Raw genomic sequence first — 10000 nt, forward strand, 5'->3', positions numbered from 1 at the left:
ACCTGAGACTAAACCTTTGCATGATTATTCTTAGATGTACAGTCTCTGATAAAAGAGCTATGTAAATGATTATTTTAAGTCCTTCTCATTCTATCATGCTAAAGTACATCTGTAGTACTTAAACTTTCATGTTTTAAAGCAATTTAAACTGTCACACTGTTCGGCCAAAAAGCCTGGCCTTCCCGGCCTTCCAAGATTTTTAAGCCAGGCTTTGCCGGGCTTTTCTGGATTTCCAAACCTAATTTTTGGGAATTAAACTAGCTAAAAGGGCAATGTGGACTAGGATTTTATGGGAATCTTTAAGAATTCCACTCAATGATTCAATTTGAGGGTCACTTGAGCGAGTTGAGATTCTTGAGAATTTTGTGCAATAGTACTGAATGTGCCAGTGAGACAATAATCAAAGTATTTTAAGTGCAATTTTAGGATTTGATTTCATCTGGTGCCTTGAAAAAATGACCTTTAACTTCAACCTTCAATGCATGTATAAGAAGGTTTGGTCTTATTCAAAGCATGCCTGTGTGAATGCGATATTTTTCGAGTTAATTCACTACTCGCAATATACCGGTATGTACTTTGCTTAAACAATGCCCTTTAAAGGCCCCAAACTTTGAACATAAAATCACTCTGTACACGGAGAAATGCAAAAGAAAGCTTTTATTCTGATGTATTGTGTACTGATTGTGCCAAATATCATCAACGGATTACCTTGTTTGATGCTCTCATAATCGGCCTTATTCCAAAAGGAACATGATGCATTACTCTTGAAAATTACACACTCCAAGTCAGTACTTAATCCTTTCAATGAACTCCAGTATCTTTCAAATCTTGCCCATTTGTAATGAATCGGTGGAGAGATTCATTCTCCGCCATCTTGAATAACATGTGAGAGACAGGACTGGAAACTAGTGAGCCCTTTTCGTTTTGGTCAGCAGTCAGTGGTAACCAGTCCAGCTCAACGTCGATCTTACAGATTTTGGGCGGTTTTATTCAAACGTTTATGTATCTACGATCACACTTTTTGCACTGTGACGATTTTTTGGTTAGGTTTACTCTTTAAATCCTGATCCAGGCAAGGAAATGCTTACAACAACACAAGTAAAAAGGTAAGCGTTAACTTTAAGCGAATAACGCTTGATTTGATGCCTTATTGTCTTGAAAATGAGGAACGGTTTACCTGTATTTAGAATTCACATTTTTACATCTTCGAGTCAATTTGTGAAGCAAGGATAGTCAATTTGGCTTAAATGCTATAGCCCCGTAAAAAAATTCGTAAACCTGTAATGAAGAATAATGAAGTTTTAGAGCAAATGGTGAAGCACATGATTTGGAAAACAAGACTGTGCTCATACCGCATTAGTTATATGTATACGATTGACAAATGATTCCTTCTCGTAGAAATGCTAAATGCTGTCACTTCAACTATTGTAATAAATGCAGAAAATGCCTGACAAAGCTATTATAGACGTTTGTAAGTAAAGGGATCCAAATTTATGAGTTTACTCTTACACAATTTAGTTGTAATATAAATAATCAGTAATTTAGAGGAATTACTACATGCATCATTGAAGTATAATAATACTGTATATGCTGTATTTTTTTAAGTTGCCATGAAAGAGCAGAAAGACACACGTCCTGAAAAAAATCTTTGATGGGACAGCAAGGAAAGGTCCTTCACAGCAGACAAAAATGCTTAGCAACCAATTCTGTCTCCTCCACCAGTTATGGTTTGATGTATTTAAGGATCTCTCTTTGCAGACTTGTTATAGTTCTGTGGTTTATCTGAAATGTTTAACAACTTTTTTCATATTTAATTTTAAAACAAGAACCCAATCCAAAGATTTTGACATGAATTAAATGTTTAGGTACTGCTTTGAACTCTGTATTCTACTTTTTGCCTGTGAGCTATGGTAGTAACTGTTACTGTTAATAGCTTGACTGTAATGGATTTTTTGTAGTTTCCACCACATCTCTGATTTGCTGGAATATTATTTTACAGGAGCAGGATATATATATTATATATATTTTTAGTTTTTGCAGTTGCTGAAATGTAATAATCTGTACATAAATTAATTAATACCCATTGAAACTGAATGTGAAACTGTGGTACTTGTTTGTATGTTGATTAAAGGACCTTATTACTTCAGAAAACTGACCAGTGAATTGACTGATTGTAGTCCAAGACTAGGAAGAATCACAGCTGTTCACTGAATATATGGGACAGGACGGGAATTGTGTGAAAAGTCATTTCATTCCCATACCAGATGCAACATACATGTACATGTACCTAGACAATAATGTGGAGATTGTATGCATGGAAGTTTACCATTTCATTGATTGCCATATCATTATTATGGGCCAGCATGATATGGGAATTGTAAGGGACGTTACCAAATCCCCATAGCATTCCCATACCATATACCAGTGTGCCTGGATAATGTGGGAATTGGATGGAGTGCTGCCAAGTATGTAGCATTCCCAAAGTGAGGGGTCAGAGATCATGTGGTATTGGTATGGGGCTGAGCCATATCATTCCTATACTAGATCATATGGGGTATCTATGGAGTACTACAATGTAGCAAAAACGCAGCAATCCCATAGTTTAAGACAATAGAGTTATAACTAAATGAAGACTGCCAATTATGGGTTTTTTTAAGAAAAAGTTGAACAAATGTATTGTCAGTGCAATAGTAGTTTGATTTTCAGGTTCAGTACTGTAGTTTCAACAAGTCTGGAAAGTAATATTGTTACACATTTGACAGACGTACAGCAATCTTTGTGCACCCATGTATTAACTTGACTTTTCATGGCAACTTAGTGCTTTAGCTCGATGACAATTTTGGTTATGAATTAATTTTGAGACTTAACAATAGTCATATGGTTATTTCTTTTCTGTTGGAATTGTTAAGCTTTTCAATAAAGTACACAAAAGAATAATATTGGTCAGCATCACTTTGTAAGGTAGCATTAAAGGGGAAAATAATTATTTTGAGTAAAGACTAGCAATTACCTCAAGGGAAATGAAAGTGATTACTTTTTGTGAACAGGGGTTCAAGTTATTGGAATTGACTGTAATTTGCAATAATGACACCAGGAAAGCAGCAGTGTTTGATTTATAAAAATATTGCTAGATTTTTTAGGAATTTACCAATAAGAAGCCAGTGCAAGATTTGGATCTTTTTGTAGAAAGTTACATATACAATATTTGGTTCTTTCTGCAGTTTAGTACTGGAGTGCAGATTATGTTTAACAAAATAAAATAAAACAACTCCAAAAATACAATGCTTTGTTGTACCCAAACAAAACCCCTATATTTGTAAGTTTATCATTGGTAATCTTGTAAGATTCTGGAACAAGATCTTGGAAGATGTTAGCCAAGATACTTCAACACCTTACAAGATCTTAGATAAGATCTTGGGTAGAATCTTACAAGATTCTCACAAGATCTTATCTAAGATTGTACAAGATTCTTACAAGATCCTTGTCTAAGATCTTATAAGACTCTTACAAGATTCTTGCAAGATCTTATCTAAGATCTTGACTAAGATCTTACACAGTTCTTACAAGATTCTTACAAGATCTTATAAGATTCTTACAAGATTCTTACAAGATCTTATCTAAGATCTTGACTAAGATCTTATAAGATTCTTGCAAGATTCTTACAAGATCTTGTAAGAATCTTGTTAAGAATCTTACAAGATCTTGTAAGAATCTTGCAAGATCTTGTAAGATCTTAACAAGAATCTTAATTAAGAATCTTGGTAAGATCTTAATAAGAAACTTATTAAGAATCTTGGTAAGATCTTAATAAGATTTCCACCTGGGCACTGCTGTTAGTATAGGTAATCACATGATTTTGAGTGCAGTTTGGAATAAATAAACGTAAGAAAAATCATGTGATTTCTTATTAATGATATGCATTCAAAAAGTTCACTTTTATTCACAGGCACCCCAAGCTCAGTGTGAGCATGACCAAGGTTGCTGCCTAACGGTCGCTCGGTCGCCTGAGGCGCCTTGTTTGCGAGCAGTGGGCGACCAAATTTCTGAACAAGTAGGCCAAATGGGTGCCTTACTTGATTCATCCTCAATTTCTTGTAAATATGATCCCAGCTGGAATTAATTAATTCTGGGCTTGGGCTACTAACTTATAATTTTGGAAGCCCAAAGGGCTCCCGAAAAATGTTCTTAGGCAGCAGCCTTGATGGCCTCCAAAAATATAAGGATTTGTATGGGAATCTCAATAAAAGGAGAAGATAATTACCGGTATATGAAAAAATTCTCAATTAAAAAGCCAAACCTTATTGCCATTGTGGATAGCTTCAATCCTTACTGTGTGCTTATTTTTCAGATCAGACCCCATTTGAGCCATTTGTTAAGTTCTCGGCTGTCAATGGTGTCATAAAATCCCACTTGAGGCTGTCCAGAGACTACATGTAATGCAATAGAAGTTCTGCAAGCAACCTCAGGCCGTAGTTTGTTCACTCCATTGCAAGAAAACAGCTTTCAAAAGAGGCGCTTTATCACCAAAGTGGCCATCATTGGCTTCAACCGCTGTTTGTCAACTGCAAATTTCTTTATTCCCCTGGGTCTCTGGACATGACTGCATTGACTAAAGAGGAATTACCATGCAAATAAACTTTGTTCTCATGGGAATAAAAAAATTTGCTGTTGACAAACTATGGATTATCTGCATAATTATTAATGTTAATTCCTTGAAGGCTTGATAAATACATTACAGTTACGATCGCACACAGCCTACTACGTACAAAGTTCTATTAACTAATAAAAGCGGCATGAATGCACAAAAGTTTGTTCACCATGGCTTTCATTCTTGCATCTTTCAACGTTTCCCGGCTTCGTGAATGTGTTTTTGAAGTTTGTCAACACGAAGGAGGCGTTACTCTGATTGGACGACTGAGACAATGCAGGGAGAAATTTGGGGTTGACAAACTATCGTCTGCCACCCCAGTAAGGTTCAATTCGTTATCAATGGTCGAGGCCATGGCCACTTTGGTGATAAAGCATCTCTTTCGAAAGCTGTTTTCTTGCAATATTAGTTACCACCTGAGGTCACTCGCAGGACTGCTATTGCATTGATGGTGGGGTGAGATGAAAGTTCAATCTTTGTCAATCGAGTCTGACATGGAATTGTGACTGTGGGAACATTTTAGCCAGGAATATTTGACTCAAATTGGTGGCTCCTGAGAATGTAGTCTCCAGCCTTGGGATTTTATTATACAATGTACCGTTGACAACCGAGAAATTGAAAAATGGCTCAAATGGCATCAGATCTGGAAAATAACCTAACAGAAAGGAAGCTACCCACAATGGCAATAAGGTTTGGCTTTTTAATTCAAAATTTTTTCACATAATTATCTTCTCAAGCCTTTTTTTAGGATTCCCATACAAATCCTTATAATTTTGTAAGACATGGTCACTCTGAGCTTGGGGCACCTGTGCTTTATTGCACTCATTTATTTGAACTATCTCAGAAAAATTGCTTAGCATGCACTTAGTACGTCTCAACAGGGCCTGAACAATGGAAGGAAATCAGTGATCGAAAAATCAATCGCTCAATCAATGGCAATCGATTATGGCTAATTACGGTAATTGGCATTGACTGGCATCGGGCAATTGATGACCAATCGATAATCCTACAAGAGTAGTGGAAACATCATCGAATGTCATCGATTGGCGTTCCTATTGCAAATCAATGTTATATAATAATTAATCTTATTTTAAGGAACTCGATTTTAGCGCACAGTCGATCCAGTCGTTGCCTTGGCACTACCTAGATTTTAAATCCTTTTAAATTTGTACCTTTCTGTAATTTATTAATATTTTATAGACTTTTAGAAAAATAATAATAATAATGCGCCGACCAACTCGAAACTTCCAATTCCATTCACAGGCAGCCGCACTCTTAAAACTATATTGGCCCATACATAGTTGACTTGGCTTTCATACCGTCAATTAACAAGCAATCTTTGAAATTACAATCATGTAGCTTCAGTTGGCGAGGGCAGTCTATGTTGCTAATGATTCTGTACACAAGTTGTAATCTCATGAACTGTCTTCTGCTGCTTATAGATACATGTAGCAGCGTTAGTTTCGATTGCTTGAATTGTGTACAAGTCTTGCGATTTGCCCTAAGGGTAATTACGCATAGCTTGGTTTTGGAGACGCTCGAGGTGCAGAGAGTTTTGTTTTCCACAGTCACCCCAGACTATGCAACCATAATCCATAATTGGAAAGGTTGTTTGCTTATGTATCGTAGGTAGCATTTTCCAGCTGAGGTACATGTACTTAGATACCCTGCTCAACAGTCTGGGATAATCTCTTCGAGATACATGTATTACATGAAGAAGCATACGTATTCCAACTTGGGTTATGATCTATACCGGTACTACTACTACTTATCCTCATCGGTCCCATGAGGACTCTTAAGGGCCGGAGGTTATGATCTATGTGCACACCTAAATATTTCATACTATTCCTCTGCTTTAGCAGTTTACAATCTAGAAAAATTTCTAAGTCACAGGAGGTAGCTACAGTATTCCTTGCGCTGGTTAACATAACTTCACATTTCTTGTGGTTACTTATGAGTCTGTTTTGTGTCCACCAGTAAGCAATATTGGTAAGGTCTTCATTTACTGAGTGTTCGGCTTCGTTAACATCTGTAGAGCTAGCATGGTGGCTCAAGCCCCCCCCCCCCCCCCCCCCAAGAAATTTTCAGATGAATTAAATTCTGCTACAAAAGTGGAATTTTGCTTCTACGATGGTCAGCTGTCAATGGAAGCTACAGTTTCAGAGTATTGTCGATCATAGTAAGATTATGTACTGTTGTTCTTCTGTGCAATTTGGAACCGTGTAAAGAAAGAAAATCGTATTTTTGCTCTGCCAAAAACAACCAACAGCTTTTAAAATATCTCCTTATTTTTCATCAAAATAGACAGAAGCAAAATGGATCGAAATGCACCAATGACAATCCCTGAACTTGACCTCTTGAACTTTATTGGTTTCCTAAGAGGTCAGCCAGTATAAAATATACTACTGTACTTGAGTGAAACTTGGGTTTTTGTGCATTTATATTGAAAGTCTTAAAATGTCTTCGCAAGAGCCACCAAAAAAGAAATCCAAACATCTCTAAAATAAGCAGGGAACACTTTTATTGTGGGTAAAACCATGCACTAGTGACACAGTGCCTGGTGTAGTCACAATCCGAATCAAAGAACATCCTGGTAATGAAAATGATTTGGAGCCATGGACAACAATTTCTGGCAAACAGAAAATGACAAAAAGACAACTCAGCCCTCCAGATCAAGTCTTTGTAAATGTATCAGATAGTCCATACCAGCCAAAGAATTTTACATTCCTGGCAAAGACCTTCGGCAGTAAACAGCATGGTTTGAACGATTTAAGTGGTTGCATTATAACAAGAGAAGAGATGCAGCTTATTCCCATACTTGCTTGAAAGCACTTCAAAGCGGAATGCTAACTTCACCTAATACAGACCCAGCTTTTACGAAAAATGGATTTTCTAACTGGAAAAATGCGATGGAGACCAAGAAAGGATTTCAAAAGCACAAAGCGTCTGATTCGCATATGGAGGCAGTTGCAAGATATGTCACAGCACCTGCAACAGTAATACATGTAGGTGATATCGGTGATTTGCTATCTGAATGACATGCATTAGAAAAGAGCATCCGATACTTAGTATGACAGGCTTTGCCATTAAGAGGAGACTGGAACACTGAAACAATGTCTGAGGACAACTCCAATTTTCATCAGCTGCTGAAACTATGGGCTCAAGAAAATCCAGAGATCATTGAGTGGCTTCCGGAACGAGATGACAAATACACATCACCAGAGATTCAGAATGAGATGCTAGAGGCAATGGCTCTTGGCACGATGCAGCAAATATCTGCAAACATTCAGAATGTGATGTTTTTCACAATCACGGCTGACGAAACAGCAGATGTTTCTAACAAGGAATAACTAGTTATTTGCTTTCGGTGGGTTGACGACTGTTTTGTGATACACGAAGATTTAATTGGAATGCATCCTTTGGAAAGAACAACTGTAAATCAAGTAGTAGCAATACTAAAGAATGCCCTACTGACAATGAATTTAAACATCCAGCGCACCAGTGGGCAGCAGCGACGATGGCAGGCGAGAAAACTGGAGTAGCTACGCAAAATAAAACCATCAACGGAAGATGCTTACACATGCACTGTTATGGACATGCCTTAAATCTGGCTGTCGCTGATGCCATAAAATCAGTGTCAATGCATCAGCGATTCACAGTACGTGAAATTTGAAAGCTGGTTAAAAAGTCACCACAAAAAAACACAAAGTTAGACAAAATGAGAGCCGAAACCAAGAATGAGTCATGCGGTGTACACACATTTTGCCCTATGAGATGGACTGTGCATGGCGAAGCATTAGCAGCAGTTATCAATAATCAAGCTGAACTACTGTAATGGAACTATGGGACTGGTTGCTAACCCTGTCAAAAGACATGGAAATGAAAGCAAGAATCCGAGGTGTTCAAAGTATGATGGCAACGTTCAACTTTTATTTTGGTTGTATCCTGGGAAAGCAGCTTCGGAGGCAGACTGACAACCTATGTCATGCCTTGCAAGATTCATCCACCTTAGCTGCTCAACGTAACAGACTTACCCAGGATGTGGTAAAAACCTTACTGAAAGATCGGACTGATACCTCATTTAGTCTTTTTTGGGCTCGGATCTTACAGCACAAAACTACAGAGATTCAGGCCACTGAGGATCCTAAGTTACTCAGGAAGAGAAAAGCCACCACTTACCTGAAACTCTCAAAGACCATTACAAACGAATCTACTTTAATGCAATAGATACTGCAAAGCAATGCATTGCCACAAGATTTAAGCAAGAAGACTTCAAAATTTACGTGAACGTACAGGAGCTCCTATTGAAGTCTTTTGCCAGTGAGTCATGTGACATTGAGCTAGCCGAAGTGGTGAAGATGTACAGCAAAGATTTGGATTCTTTCAAGTTAAAAGGACAACTTTTGCTTTTACCACTTTGACACTTCAGAATTTGACCTCAATGATCTGGTAACCTTCTTGCAGTCCCTTGATACATGTAGCTCCCGCAGAAAACTAATATACCGTAATTACCTGAAATTTGTACTCTGGGAAAGTTGTTACTTGTCATGCCAGCAACCAATGCCGTTAGTCAGGGTTAGTGAAAGAACGTTTTCATCTTTAAAGTGGGTTAAGACGCATTTACGCTCAACAACGGGAGACTCTAGACTGAACCACCTAACGATGTTGCATGTCCACAAGGACAGAAAAGATGATCTGACCCTTGTAGACATAGCTTATGACTTTGTTGGGGAGAAAGAAAACCGAAAGCAATTGTTTGGCACATTATCCGCGAATGATATCCCAAACAAGTTCTCTATTTTGTCAAAGTCAACACAAACGGAAAATTAGAGACAAGAACAAAAGGTAATGTAGACAAATGTAGTGATTTGAAATGTACCAAGAAGTATGCTTTAACTGAGAGACCAAAGAGGGGAGGGGGGGGTGGGGGGAGTTAATGTGGGCCACTCACTCAGCCCCCCCTCCATCCTCAGTCATTTTATGCTTACTACAGGCCTGCATGGATGTTAAACAGGGTAGGTCCCAGGATTGACCCTTGTGGAACACCATAACTATCAACCTCTTGCTTGATTCTTTGCCATCAGAGGGCACATATTGATATCTTTCATCCAAATAGCTGTTGAACCATTTGAGCTCAGAACCAGTTACGCTGTTGTTCCTCATTTTGTTTAGAAGGGTGTTATGATCTATGATGTCAAACCCCTTTCTTAAAGCAAGGAAGGCACTTACAACCTTTTCGCCGTGATCGATGGCTAATTTCCACGAGTCAACACCTTTAATCAGGGCCACAGTTGTCGATGAGTTCTGTGCATAAGCATACTGATGTTTACCAATAAGGTCTGCTTCTCATGC

The 10000-nt window shown here is 38.0% G+C and overlaps 1 protein-coding gene across 3 annotated transcripts in view; it reads right to left on the reverse strand.

Moving 5' to 3' along the window:
• Positions 1–10000, reverse strand: part of LOC138001729 (protein hook homolog) — an 18501-nt gene that overhangs the window by 7493 nt on the left and 1008 nt on the right. The gene's annotated exons all lie outside the window — the stretch shown is intronic.

This window comes from Montipora foliosa, chromosome 1, assembly GCF_036669935.1.
Source record: "Montipora foliosa isolate CH-2021 chromosome 1, ASM3666993v2, whole genome shotgun sequence".
NCBI classification, from domain to species: Eukaryota; Metazoa; Cnidaria; class Anthozoa; order Scleractinia; family Acroporidae; genus Montipora; species Montipora foliosa.